At 49.2% G+C, this 15,660-nt stretch overlaps 2 protein-coding genes across 4 annotated transcripts in view; one reads left to right on the top strand and one right to left on the bottom strand.

Annotated features, from left to right (window-relative positions):
- Nucleotides 1-15,660, top strand: part of COX10 (cytochrome c oxidase assembly factor heme A:farnesyltransferase COX10) — a 1,230,266-nt gene that overhangs the window by 485,833 nt on the left and 728,773 nt on the right. For all 3 annotated transcript variants that reach the window (XM_068263380.1, XM_068263379.1, XM_068263381.1), the window contains one exon: nucleotides 5,969-6,121. The gene's annotated coding sequence lies outside the window, so the exon portion shown is untranslated. The remainder of the gene's footprint in view (nucleotides 1-5,968; nucleotides 6,122-15,660) is intronic.
- The window catches only part of LOC137541843 (heparan sulfate glucosamine 3-O-sulfotransferase 3A1-like), a 218,185-nt gene that overhangs the window by 63,522 nt on the left and 139,003 nt on the right, over nucleotides 1-15,660 (bottom strand). The window lies entirely within an intron of this gene.

The raw sequence follows: 15,660 nt of genomic DNA, 5'->3' as shown, positions 1-15,660 counted from the left end.
CCTACCATATTATTATTATGTATTTATATAGCACTGACATCTCCTGCAGCACTGTACAGAGTACATAGTCATGTCACTGACTGTCCTCAGAGGAGCTCACAATCTAATCCTACCATAGTCATAGTCTAATGTCCTACCATATTATTATTATGTATTCATATAGCACTGACATCTTCTGCAGCACGTTACAGAGTACATAGTCATGTCACTGACTGTCCTCAGAGGAGCTCACAATCTAATCCTACCATAGTCATAGTCTAATGTCCTACCATATTATTATTATGTATTTATATAGCACTGACATCTTCTGCAGCGCATTACAGAGTACATAGTCATGTCACTGACTGTCCTCAGAGGAGCTCACAATCTAATCCTACCATAGTCATAGTCTAATGTCCTACCATATTATTATGTATTTATATAGCACTGACATCTTCTGCAGCACATTACAGAGTACATAGCCATGTCACTGACTGTCCTCAGAGGAGCTCACAATCTAATCCTACCATAGTCACAGTCTAATGTCCTACCATATTATTATGTATTTATATAGCACTGACATCTCCTGCAGCACATTACAGAGTACATAGTCATGTCACTGACTGTCCTCAGAGGAGCTCACAATCTAATCCTACCATAGTCATAGTCTAATGTCCTACCATATTATTATTATGTATTCATATAGCACTGACATCTTCTGCAGCACGTTACAGAGTACATAGTCATGTCACTGACTGTTCTCAGACGAGCTCACACTCTAATCCTACCATAGTCATAGTCTAATGTCCTACCATATTATTATGTATTTATATAGCACTGACATCTTCTGCAGCACATTACAGAGTACATAGCCATGTCACTGACTGTCCTCAGAGGAGCTCACAATCTAATCCTACCATAGTCATAGTCTACTGTCCTACCATATTATTATTATGTATTTATATAGCACTGACATCTCCTGCAGCACTGTACAGAGTACATAGTCATGTCACTGACTGTCCTCAGAGGAGTTCACACTCTAATCCTACCATAGTCATAGTCTAATGTCCTACCATATTATTATTATGTATTCATATAGCACTGACATCTTCTGCAGCACATTACAGAGTACATAGCCATGTCACTGACTGTCCTCAGAGGAGCTCACAATCTAATCCTACCATAGTCATAGTCTAATGTCCTACCATATTATTATTATGTATTTATATAGCACTGACATCTCCTGCAGCACTGTACAGAGTACATAGTCATGTCACTGACTGTCCTCAGAGGAGCTCACAATCTAATCCTACCATAGTCATAGTCTAATGTCCTACCATATTATTATTATGTATTTATATATCACTGACATCTTCTGCAGCACATTACAGAGTACATAGTCATGTCACTGACTGTCCTCAGAGGAGCTCACACTCTAATCCTACCATAGTCCTAGTCTAATGTCTTACCATATTATTATTATTATGTATTTATATATTTATATAGCACTGACATCTCCTGCAGCACATTACAGAGTACATAGTCATGTCACTGACTGTCCTCAGAGGAGCTCACACTCTAATCCTACCATAGTCCTAGTCTAATGTCCTACCATATTATTATTATGTATTTATATAGCACTGACATCTCCTGCAGCACATTACAGAGTACATAGTCATGTCACTGACTGTCCTCAGAGGAGCTCACACTCTAATCCTACCATAGCCATAGTGGAATGTCCTACCTTATTATTATTATTATTATGTATTTATATAGCACTGACATCTCCTGCAGCACATTACAGAGTACATAGTCATGTCACTGACTGTCCTCAGAGGAGCTCACAATCTAATCCTACCATAGTCATAGTCTAATGCCCTACCATATTATTATTATTATGTATTTATATAGCACTGACATCTCCTGCAGCACATTACAGAGTACATAGTCATGTCACTGACTGTCCTCAGAGGAGCTCACAATCTAATCCTACCATAGTCATAGTCTAATGTCCTACCATATCAGTATTATTTATTTATATAGCATTGACATCCTCTGCAGCACATTACAGAGTACATAGTCATGTCACTGACTGTCCTCAGAAGAGCTCACACTCTAATCCTACCATAGTCCTAGTCTAATGTCCTACCATATTATTATGTATTTATATAGCACTGACATCTCCTGCAGCACATTACAGAGTACATAGTCATGTCACTGACTGTCCTCAGAAGAGCTTACACTCTAATCCTACCATAGTCATAGTCTAATGTCCTACCATATTATTATTATGTATTTATATATTTATATAGCACTGACATCTCCTGCAGCACATTACAGAGTACATAGTAATGTCACTGACTGTACTTTAGTGTTGTCCGGATCATGAACGATTTGGATCTTTGATCCGAATCTCTTTTGTGAGTCGAATCATCCGGATCATCAAAATGAACCGATTCGGATCAAAAGGGGTGGAGCCAGGAGCGGCACGCCCCCCTCTCTCAGCGGGCACCGGGGTCTATACAAGTGCTATCATGTCATCTCCGCGTACTGACTACTGAGCAGTGTCGGGCTCATTCCTCTAACTCCGATCATTGCTTAACCCAAAAGCCTTTCTTGGAGCCGCATTCTGAGCTGATATTGCTGGTGCCATACACGAGATGATGATTGTCTCGGGCAGCGCATCTACTCTAATCCCAGCATGTTTCTATACTAATACTTACAGAAATAATTCCAGGGACTACTCATTGTACTTGGCGAAATAAACAAAACTCTGATCTCCTTCCCTATAGAAGCAAATACAATAAAGTATCATTTCTGTTGCAGAGTTATGTCCTGTATCTTCCTGGCAACGCAGGAAAAGTCCTGTCCTGCAGTCATTTCACCCTCCACCACCCCCCCCCCCCCCCAACGCTTCCCTAGTAAAATGATCCGAGATTCGGATCAAAGATCCGGATCTTTTCAATGATCCGATTCGAATCATCCGAATCATTGAAAAGATCCGAACTTCCCATCTCTACTGTACTTAAAGAGGAACTGTAACGACAAAACGGCCCCTGGGGGGTACTCACCTCGGGTGGGGGAAGCCTGAGGATCCTAATGAGGCTTCCCACGCCGTCCTGCGTCCCTCGGGGGTCTCGCTGTAGCCCTCCGTACAGCTGTGACGCAATATTTACCTTCCTGGCTCCTGCGCAGGCGCTCTGATGCCTCTCGGCGCCGAAGTAGGCGGAAATACCCGATCACCGTCGGGTCTGCTCTACTGCGCAGGCGCAAGTTTCCGGCGCCTGCGCAGTAGAGCGGACCCGACGGAGATCGGGTATTTCCGTCTATTTCCGTGCAGAAAGTCGCCACAGCGCCCCCGCTGGAGCCAGCAAAGGTAAATATTGAACTGACAGTCGGCTCTGTCGCCGGCTGTTCGGAGGGCTGCGGCGAGACCCCCGTGGGACAGAGGACGGCGTGGGAAGCCTCATTAGGATCCGGAGGCTTCCCCCACCCGAGGTGAGTACCCCCCCAGGGGAGATTTTTAATGTTACAGAGTCTCTTTAAAAGAGTTTACAGTTCCCTTTCTCCCCCCTCCCCAACCAGTCAAACCACTGTACTATAATGGCCAGCATTGCTTCTCTTCTTGGCACACCTCCTCTCCCTGTAGTTGCTTGCTGTCCCCCCCCCCCAGTCCACTCCGCGTCTTGTCTTCTCTTCTTTCCTGGAGCCGCACGCTCTATGCTGCCACCCTGAGGCTCCTGATCACGTGACATGCATCAGGATCCTCAGGATGTCAGAATGCAACGCACAGATGCCATGAGGAGGAGGAGGAGATTCAATACAGTGCTGAGTAGATAAATAGAGCAGCGCTCCCTGTGCTTATTCTGCACAAGACGGGGGGGGGAGGAGGAGGAGGAGTGAGCCCCTACAGCCCCCCCTTCCCGCATGGTTATTGTCACACCAATGATCTGGCATTTATTTCTGCAATGTATAGAGCTTGATTGGAGAGACGGCCTTTTCTTATTGGCAATAGTGGATTTTCCCTTTAAAAAGAAGTTAAACCGTACTTTTCTGTGCATTCTGTAAGTTTGAAGCATCTTTTAGCTCACAAGATAAAATCCTGGGGATTCTCATTACTAGGAATTCTCAGTGGTGACCGGTTCCCTTTCCATCTTGTAGGAGGCGGCCTGGAGTATTTCTGTAACTTATTAATAAGGAAGCATGTGGGTTTTTATGCCTAGGCACCGCCTGTCTGCACAGCGGTCCGCCTACGCAGCTCCATTGTCATTCATTAAGCGGTACTTCCAGTCCCGGACATCTATCACGCCGCCTCCCCCGCCGCTCCCCCGCTAGAAGATTAAGATAGGAAGCTCTTCAGAACACTCTCTCTGGCCTGGAAAGACGCTAAACCGTGAATAAGAGCCAGATCTATATTTAATATAAGCAATATACAGAGATTACACTTCCGCTAGTTTATTGGCGCCCTGGGACGCCTCGGAATGCTACTGAACTGCTGGAACAGCGGCGCGGAATGGGATATTTAGAGGCCGTAATTGAGCCCTTATAAACTCTTCAGCTACGTTTCTCACCGACATTAAATTACCCCAAAAAACATTCTTTTCAGCGCTTTGCCGCAGATTAAATCTTAGCCGTATGTCTATGTATTTTTCTCTTCTCTCTTTTCTGTGTTTTACATTGTCCTGGGGTTTGTAGATCGCTGGTGAATGGAATTTACTGCTGTTGTCTTATATGAAGTCACGTTCCTGAGATTGTGAGGATCACTTACGACGAGCAACCAATGCCTATTTCTATCATTAGCGGGCAATTAGATGCTTTTATCCCCCTCCCCATCCCCCAGGAAGAGGCTACACCTAGTACAGGATTTTTTTTTTTAATCAATAACTGTCATCTCCAGTCCTATACAATGAAGCAGGCTCCATCCCACTACTCCTTGAATAAGTTCACAGGGGCAAGCTCCTCCCACTATTGTCTCCACCCCACTTCACTGTAGACTCCACTTCATTACCCTCTAGACCAGGGCTTCCCAACCCTGTCCTCAAGTACCACCAACAGTGCATGTTTTGCAGAAAACCTCAAACATGCACAGGTGAGGTAATTAGTGTCTCAGCAGAGCTGATTAACTACTTCTGTGGATTTCCACAAAACGTGCACTGTTGGTGGTACATAAAAATATGGTTGGGAAGCCCTGGTCTAGACTGTGAGCTCACTGGGGCAGACTCCTCCCCTAGTGTCTCCACCCCATTACCCTGTGAGCTCACAGGGGCAGACTCCCTCTGCTAGTATCTCCACCCCACTCCCCTCTAAACGTTTACCTTGCAGGGACAGGCTCCTCTTCCTGGTGTCTCCACCCCACTGGGTGTAAGCTCGCAAAGGCAGGACCCTCCTAAAAGTGTTTCTTGTCTCTGTCTAACTTACTGTATTTAAAAGGAACATACACGTATTTAAAAGGAACATGCACCTGTATTGCTGGAGGATTTCATTGTATTTGCTGGATGTTTAGATTGTACTGTGTGTGAACAATATGTGCATTTATGAAACCTACAAACATTCAAATCCCTACACGACCTAGGCCCCAGATAACTGAAGCGTTTGTTGCGTCACACCTCCCACATCCTCAGATCATCAGGATCTAATAACCTGACCACCCCCAGTGTCTACCTTAAAACCTTTAGAGCCACAGCTTTTCTGTCATGCTGCCCCTACCCTTTGGAACTCCCTGCCACACCCAATAAAGACAGCTCCAACCCTAGAGGCTTTTAAACCAAAACTGAAAGGCCACCTGTCTAGCCTGGCATTTATGATCACATAACGTTTCCCCCTGTACACATCACTATGTACTGATCTGAGACAAGCTCATATGCTTTGGGTCCTCAGGAAGAAAAGCGCTTTACAAATGTGTTGTCGTCGTCTGTATTGTACTCTGTACAATTCCAAGGAAGATTAATACAGTGATGAAATAATCGTATCATGCTGTGTTATGTTTCAGGCCCACATTGAGAAAGAAATGGGAGAAGACACAAACGGGGACAAGCAGGACAGAAAATTTGCCAGCCGAGCTGTGGGTCCAGGAGGTCTTCTGACACTGCCAGACCCCTTCCCACCCTGCAGACAGTGCTGAATAGCCTCCGTCACACTCGCGGTAAGCTCACCTCTTTCTACCAGATCATGGCTGACACTGAATTGTCTCAGTACACAACACAAAGAACAACACTTTATCTCAAGAGCTTCAAGTGGGCTTCTCAACCGCTCTTGTTTGTATTGAAGTGTCCAACTAAAGAGGCTTCTGTGTGCCAGGAGTGGGCTGCGCCAGGCAGAAGCCAGGGAAGCAATGGCTCCTCTCGGGGACAGCTAGACATACACATTCTTCCAACGCTAGATGTAAATTGTGTCATTTCTAGGCAGTTTTGGACCAATCAGATCCAATCAAATGCAGTTGCTGCCAGTTTGGATTGTGAAAATTTGTAGTCGTAGATATATACGAACTGAAACAAAATTTGCATAAAGTCAGAATAAACTGCATGTCATTGCTCTTCTCCATAGCCCAGTGCAACGTTTTTCCAACATCCGTTTTTCGTTTAAATGGATCAGTCTGTTACGTTTGGCATCAGTTCTTCATCTGGTCTTTTTGTTGAGTTTTTACATCATTGCCTGGTCGGTAACTGCCACCATCACGTTTGCGTTATTCCACCACCACTGGCACTAGTTGTAGACTAAGGAATAAATAGAGACACTGTGCCCTTAACACACCTTTATTTCAATGCAGACGGGCGTCACATACAGCGAGTTCAGTGGGTGTTAAGTTACTGTCCTGACAGCCGTTTTGTGTGCTAACGCATCATCAGAGGGACTAACCACTGTTACGTTTGGCATCAGTTCTTCATCTGGTCTTTCTGTTCAGTTTTTACATCAACACCACTGGCACCACTGCTTGTCCCTCCACTACCACGGGTACCACTGCTTGTTCCTCCACCACCAATGGCACCACCGCTCGTTCCTCCACCACCACTTGCACCACCGCTCCTTCCTCCACCACCGCGGTTACCACCACTCGTTCCTCCACCACCGCGGGTACCACCACTCGTTCCTCCACCACCAATGGCACCACCGCTCGTTCCTCCACCACCAATGGCACCACCGCTCGTTCCTCCACTACCAATGGCATCACCGCTTGTTCCTGAACCACCACTGGCACCACTGCCCGTTCCTCCACCACCACTGGCACCACTGCCCGTTCCTCCACCACCACTGGCACTACCGCTCGTTCCTCCACCACCACTGGCACTACCGCTCGTTCCTCCACCACCAATGGCACCAACGCTTGTTCCTCCACTACCACTGACACCACCGCTTGTTCCTCCACCACCACTGGCACCACTGCCCGTTCCTCCACCACCACTGGCCCCACTGCCCGTTCCTCCACCACCACTGGCACTACCGCTCGCTCCTCCACCACCACTGGCACTACCGCTCGCTCCTCCACCACCACTGGCACTACCGCTCGTTCCTCCACCACCAATGGCACCACCGCTCGTTCCTCCACCAACAATGGCACCACCGCTCGTTCCTCCACCACCACTGGCACCACCGCTCGTTCCTCCACCACCACTGGCACCACCGCTCGTTCCTCCACCACCACTGGCACCACCGCTCGTTCCTCCACCACCACTGGCACTACCGCTCGCTCCTCCACCACCACTGGCACCACCACTCGGATCCTATGCACTGAAGAAATGCTGGTCTACAGATCTGAGGGCTCCATCACAAACATCAGGCTCCCATCAGTTTGCCTAATATTGGGGCTACATCTGGCTATCTATACTGGGGACAGGGGCTGTCTGGTACAAGCAGAAGCTCCTCCACGTACTGCCTGCTGCCTCCCTGCCAGTGTAGTACTACAAATGCCAGCATGTTGTGCCAGCCTCACCCATCGTTCCCCTTCCCAGGCAGGATACGTCTCACAGCCAAGATCTGCTCACACACAGAAACGCACTCACCGTTATCAGCCTTATTTCATACAGAAATCTTGGCTGCCCTTCTGCATTTCCCCTCCCATCACTGAGAATGATAGTGTCCCATCAGACAAGAATAAAAATGGCTGCACATTACATTCCCTCCATGCACCAATGACCCGAGGTATCAAGTCCTGGCAGCGACGTCTCATTAGATCCCCCATGCAGAACTGATGTAACCTTCTTTATTGGACAGAAGCGCTACAAGCCCCCCATTACTGTGTTACCACTTGGTTTCTGCTGAGACAAGCAGCCATTACCGCCTGAACACTGTCTGCCATCGCTCCGGCAAGGATAAAGGGACGAGATTATGGGGCGAACGCTGACACTTTTCTCCAGGGCTGAGACTTCAGTTGTCTATGGTCCAGCAAGACCGTAAAGGTGGCTGTACACTTATCAATGTTAACCGTCACTATCCAGCAGATTCCGTCACCCTAATCGGATCTGCTAAAGATCTATGCCGCAAACGATACCCGTTTGTCCGATTACCGGCCAAAAATGGTTGAATTGGTCAGGAGCGCAGCAGTAGTGGGATGACCAGTGTGCAGCAGAGCTTACGCTCACCTATCTGCCCGACACGTCTTCTCACTGTCCCCACTGAGCACTCCTCGCTGTCTTTTCTCTGCCAGGGCGCTTATATCACATGACAAAACTGTGTCACATGACAAAACTGGATCTGCTGCCGACATATTTGCAACAAATGTGTGATGTCAATATGGATCAAACTCTCTGAGGAAGGTTCCCAACACCTTGCTGAATCCACGCCACCAAGTATAAAGGGAGTTCTGAAGGCAACCCAGAACTACAGGTGTGACTTTAAAAAGTTAGCTACTCACTTTAGTAGAGGAGAGCCAGGGAATCCAGAGGCATCCCTTGTTGTATTTGTATTAGTATGCTGCTAATACAGCTGCTGAAATTCCCAACAGCGTGAAATACTATTCCCCCTCCTGAGTCATAGCATGTCGGGGGAAGACGTAATTCGGGATCCGTCTATCAACGCCACCCGAATTACAGCTAAGCGGGTGTGATCTACAGCATTGCAGCTATAGCCGAGCCCATATCGGGTGTTACGCGGAGCCATCCCGGCACTGAAGTGACCTGTTTCGTCCCTCATCCCCCTCCACCTATCTACTCCAGTGCTGGGACAAGGGCTGTGCTGACATGAGTGCGGCTGTACAGTATGGCTTGCGCCTGGTCAGTAGCACAGCTAGGAGCATGCCAGCAAACTTCCAGAGGGTCCCTCCGATGGTGTCGAGGAGGACGTGGGAAGTCTTCGGAGTATGTGACTTTTCTTTTTCACAGGTTTTCTTTAAAGGGAACCAGAGACGAAGCACCCTTGTGTATTTTACCATATATATCAGTAAGAACATTAGAGAAAACACTTACCATGCTCTCTGTTTCATCCTCACTGCTAAAAGTGTCTGTTATTAGCTGTGATAAGAATCCCAGACTGAGCATTCAGTCTGGCTTTGCAGGGAATAATTATAGCTGAATCATTATAGCAGAGCCACAAGGGGGCAGGCTTGGGCTTGAAAAGACACCAGAGAAGACAGACTCAGCTATAATCTTTCCGTAGCAAAGCCAGACTGAGTGCTCAGTCGGGGATTCTTATCAGAGGTGATAACAGTCAGATTAAACAGAGAACAATGAAACAAAGAGCAGATTATGGGCTTGATTCACAAAAGAGTGCTAACTGTTAGCACGGCCATTTTCGTATTGCACGCGATCGCGAATTTTCACACTAAAATGATATCGATTTTGCGCGAGAATTCGCGATCGCGCGCAATGCGAAAATTCACACGAAAACGGCCGTGCTAACAGTTAGCACTCTTTTGTGAATCAAGCCCTAGGTGTTTACTGTCATGTTCCCACTGATTTATAAGGTAAAATACAAGAGGGTGCTTCATCTCTGGTTCTCTTTAAAGAAAACTTTTAATTAATGTGCCACCCCCCCCTTACCTTGGAAGGATGAAGCCTGGACTGGCAGACCCAAACGGTGGACATGTAAATATTTTCCTTACCCGGCTTTAGCATAGGCGCAGTAGCGGCTTTCCGTTCAGGCTCAGATAGAAATAGCCACGCCCGATTGGGTCCGTTCTACTGCTACTACAGTCCCTATGGGGCTTAGTTATTTTCACCTGAGCATGATCAGAAAGCCGCTACTCCCAGCTGCGATATTGCAGGTGCCTGCTCCACGTCCTCGTCGGCTGTTGTTTTGGGGGAGCCAGCACTACAACGGAGGAGAGGGGGGGGAACGCCTCATTAGGATCTAGAGGAAGGGGGGGGGGGTTATTGCAGCATCTCTTTCAAAATATAACTTGTGTAGAATAGTGGCATCCACAAAACAGCTGTATGGGTTCTGTGACACTTCCGTACGCTGAGCGTTTGTTGGGCGATAATGTAAAACGTTTTCCAAAGGGTGTAAATCAAGTGATTAGAGAGGTCAGGAGGCTTTAATTGTGAGCGACAATTTTTAGCGAGTTTTATAGACCTGACAGTGTAACGCGACAGCCGTCTGATTATTTACATCTGAGACCCCAGCCTCGCACTCACCTCCCCTATTAATTAGGATTATTCTATTAACTGGCGCTCGTCCTTCCGATGGGTAATTCCTGGTGTTATCGCTGTCAGTGACTGAGCAGAAGAGCAGCACCCTGTCTATCGTCACTGCAAGATTCCTGCTACATCAGCACATTCTCTCCATCCTCACTAAGTGCCCACAATGTCTCTGACAAATGGGACTTCATTACAGCCTCAGCAGCTGGGAAGAGACTCCAGTGACCCCAACATGGAATATCGCCAAGCGCCAAGTGATTGTCACTGATCTGCTACAGCCCTCAGGCAGGAGAATGTCACCACTTCTTACTACGACCCACGGGCAGGAAAATGTCACTACTTACTACTACAACCCACGGGCAGGAGAATGTCACCACTTCCTACTACAACCCCCGGGCAGGAAAATGTCACCACTTCCTACTACAACCCCCCGGGCAGGAGAATGTCACCACTTCCTACTACAACCCCCAGGCAGGAGAATGTCACCACTTCCTACTACAACCCCCCGGGCAGGAGAATGTCACCACTTCCTACTACAACCTCCGGGCAGGAGAACGTCACCACTTCCTACTACAACCCCCGGGCAGGAGAACGTCTCCACTTCCTACTACAACCCCCGGGCAGGAGAATGTCACCACTTCCTACTACAACCCTCAGGCAGGAGAACGTCTCCATTTCCTACTACAACCCCCGGGCAGGAGAATGTCACCACTTCCTACTACACCCCCCCGGGCAGGAGAATGTCACCACTTCCTACTACAACCCTCAGGCAGGAGAACGTCTCCACTTCCTACTACAACCCTCGGGCAGGAGAATGTCACCACTTCCTACTACAACCCACGGGCAGGAGAATGTCACCACTTCCTACTACAACCCTCAGGCAGGAGAACGTCTCCATTTCCTACTACAACCCCCGGGCAGGAGAATGTCACCACTTCCTACTACACCCCCCCGGGCAGGAGAATGTCACCACTTCCTACTACAACCCTCAGGCAGGAGAACGTCTCCACTTCCTACTACAACCCCCGGGCAGGAGAATGTCACCACTTCCTACTACAACCCACGGGCAGGAGAATGTCACCACTTCCTACTACAACCCTCAGGCAGGAGAACGTCTCCACTTCCTACTACAACCCCCGGGCAGGAGAATGTCACCACTTCCTACTACAACCCGCAGGCAGGAGAACGTCGCCACTTCCTACTACAACCCCCGGGCAGGAGAATGTCACCACTTCCTACTACAACCTCCGGGCAGGAGAATGTCTCCACTTCCTACTACAACCTCCACGCAGGAGAATGTCACCACTTCCTACTACAACCCCCGGGCAGGAGAATGTCACCAATTCCTACTACACCCCTCAGGCAGGAGAATGTCACCACTTCCTACTACAACCCCCAGGCAGGAGAATGTCTCCACTTCCTACTACAACCCTCAGGCAGGAGAATGTCACCACTTCCTACTACAACCCCCAGGCAGGAGAATGTCTCCACTTCCTACTACAACCCTCAGGCAGGAGAATGTCACCCCATCCTACTACAACCTCCGGGCAGGAGAATGTCTCCACTTCCTACTACAACCCTCAGGCAGGAGAATGTCACCACTTCCTACTACAACCCTCAGGCAGGAGAATGTCACCACTTCCTACTACAACCGCCGGGCAGGAGAATGTCACCACTTCCTACTAAACCCCCCGAGCAGGAGAATGTCACCACTTCCTACTACAACTGCCAGGCAGGAGAATGTCACCACTTCCTACTACAACCCCCGGGCAGGAGAATGTCACCCCTTCCTACTACAACCCCCAGGCAGGAGAATGTCACCACTTCCTACTACAACTGCCAGGCAGGAGAATGTCACCACTTCCTACTACAACCCCCGGGCAGGAGAATGTCACCCCTTCCTACTACACGATTCAGGAAGGAGAATGTCACCACTTCCTACTACAACCCCCGGGCAGGAGAATATCACCACATCCTACTGCAACTGCCAGGCAGGAGAATGTCACCACTTCCTACTACAACCCCCGGGCAGGAGAATGTCACCCTTTCCTACTACAACTGCGAGGCAGGAGAATGTCACCACTTCCTACTACAACATCCACGCAGGAGAATGTCACCCCTTCCTACTACAACCTCCGGGCAGGAGAATGTCACCACTGCCTACTACAACCCCCGGGCAGGAGAATGTCACCACTTCCTACTACAACCCCCGGGCAGGAGAATGTCACCACTTCCTACTACAACCCGCAGGCAGGAGAATGTCACCACTTCCTACTACAACCCCCGGGCAGGAGAATGTCACCACTTCCTACTACAACCCCCGGGCAGGAGAATGTCACCACTTCCTACTACAACCCGCAGGCAGGAGAATGTCACCACTTCCTACTACAACCCCCGGGCAGGAGAATGTCACCACTTCCTACTACAACCCCCGGGCAGGAGAATGTCACTACTTCCTACTACAACCTCCACGCAGGAGAATGTCACCCCTTCCTACTACAACCTCCGGACAGGAGAATGTCACCACTTCCTACTACAACCTCCGGGCAGGAGAATGTCACCCCTTCCTACTACAACCCCCAGGCAGGAGAATGTCACCACTTCCTACTACAACCTCCGGGCAGGAGAATGTCACCACTTCTTACTACAACCCACGGGCAGGAGAATGTCACCACTTCCTACTACAACTGCCAGGCAGGAGAATGTCACCACTTCCTACTACAACCCCCGGGCAGGAGAATGTCACCCCTTCCTACTACAACCCCCAGGCAGGAGAATGTCACCACTTCCTACTACAACTGCCAGGCAGGAGAATGTCACCACTTCCTACTACAACCCCCGGGCAGGAGAATGTCACCCCTTCCTACTACACGATTCAGGAAGGAGAATGTCACCACTTCCTACTACAACCCCCGGGCAGGAGAATATCACCACTTCTTACTACAACCCCCAGGCAGGAGAATTTCCCCACTTCCTACTACAGCCTCCACGCAGGAGAATGTCACCCCTTCCTACTACAACCTCCGGGCAGGAGAATGTCACTACTTCCTACTACAACCTCCGGGCAGGAGAATGTCACCCCTTCCTACTACAACCCCCAGGCAGGAGAATTTCCCCACTTCCTACTACAACCTCCACGCAGGAGAATGTCACCCCTTCCTACTACAACCTCCGGGCAGGAGAATGTCACCACTTCTTACTACAACCCACGGGCAGGAGAATGTCACCACTTCCTACTACAACCCCCGGGCAGGAGAATGTCACCACTTCCTACTACAACTGCCAGGCAGGAGAATGTCACCACTTCCTACTACAACCCCCGGGCAGGAGAATGTCACCCCTTCCTACTACAACTGCCAGGCAGGAGAATCTCACCACTTCCTACTACAACCTCCACGCAGGAGAATGTCACCCCTTCCTACTACAACCTCCGGCCAGGAGAATGTCACCAATTCCTACTACACCCCTCAGGCAGGAGAATGTCACCACTTCCTACTACAACCCCCAGGCAGGAGAATGTCTCCACTTCCTACTACAACCCCCGGGCAGGAGAATGTCACCACTTCCTACTACAACTTACAGGCAGGAGAATGTCACCACTTCCTACTACAACCCCCGAGCAGGAGAATGTCACCCCTTCCTACTACAACCCACAGGCAGGAGAATGTCACCACTTCCTACTACAACTGCCAGGCAGGAGAATGTCACCACTTCCTACTACAACCCCCGGGCAGGAGAATGTCACCACTTCCTACTACAACTGCCAGGCAGGAGAATGTCACCACTTCCTACTACAACCCCCAGGCAGGAGAATGTCACCACTTCCTACTACAACGTCCACGCAGGAGAATGTCACCCCTTCCTACTACAACCCCCGGGCAGGAGAATGTCACAACTTCCTACTACAACCCACGGGCAGGAGATTGTCACAACTTCCTACTACAACCCACGGGCAGGAGATTGTCACCACTTCCTACTACAACCCCCGGGCAGGAGAATGTCACAACTTCCTACTACAACCCCCAGGCAGGAGAATGTCACCACTTCCTACTACAACCTCCGGGCAGGAGAATGTCACGCCTTCCTGCCACAACCTCCGGGCAGGAGAATGTTACCACTTCCTACTACAACCTCCACACAGGAGAAAATCACCACTTCCTACTACAACCTCCACACAGGAGAATGTCACCACTTCCTACTACAACCCGCAGGCAGGAGAATGTCACCACTTCCTACTACAACCCCCGGGCAGGAAAATGTCACCACTTCCTACTACAACCCCCGGGCAGGAGAATGTCACCACTTCCTACTACAACCCCCGGGCAGGAGAATGTCACCACTTCCTACTACAACCCCCGGGCAGGAGAATGTCACCACTTCCTACTACAACCCACGGGCAGGAGAATTTCACCACTTCCTACTACAACCTCCGGGCAGGAGAATGTCACCACTTTCTATTACAACCCCCGGGCAGGAGAATTTCACCACTTCCTACTACAACCCCCGGGCAGGAGAATGTCACCACTTCCTACTACAACCTCCGGGCAGGAGAATGTCACCACTTCCTACTACAACCCCCGGGCAGGAGAATGTCACCACTTCCTACTACAACCCTCTACAGGACTCTACCCCTCCTACTGATGTACTCTGTGCTGCTGGGGGACTCTGCTCCTTCCTCTAAATATTCTCTCCTGATATACTCTGTGCTGCTGGTGGACTCTGCTCCCTTCTCTATCTAACCCTCCTCTCCTGATATACTCTGTGCTGCTGGAGGACTCTGCTCATTCCTCTATCTAACTCTCCTCTCCTGATATACTCTGTGCTGCTGGAGGACTCTGCTCCTTCCTCTATCTAACTCTCCTCTCCTGATATACTCTGCGCTGCTGGGGGACTCTGCTCCTTCCTCTGTCTAACTCTCCTCTCCTAATATACTCTGTGCTGCAGGGCCATTTCTAGCCTTTTTGTCACTCTAGGCAAGAAGTCCTGTGTCAACAACCCCCCCACCCCACCCCCAAGAAAAAAAAATGCACACACTAAAGAATATATGAACCATGTGGCATATAAGGTGAATGCTTAATACAGTGAGTCATCGGGTTGCAATCAACCCACCGAT

Source organism: Hyperolius riggenbachi, chromosome 12 (assembly GCF_040937935.1).
Source record: "Hyperolius riggenbachi isolate aHypRig1 chromosome 12, aHypRig1.pri, whole genome shotgun sequence".
NCBI lineage: Eukaryota > Metazoa > Chordata > Amphibia > Anura > Hyperoliidae > Hyperolius > Hyperolius riggenbachi.
This window is presented reverse-complemented; position numbering and strand designations above follow the sequence as displayed.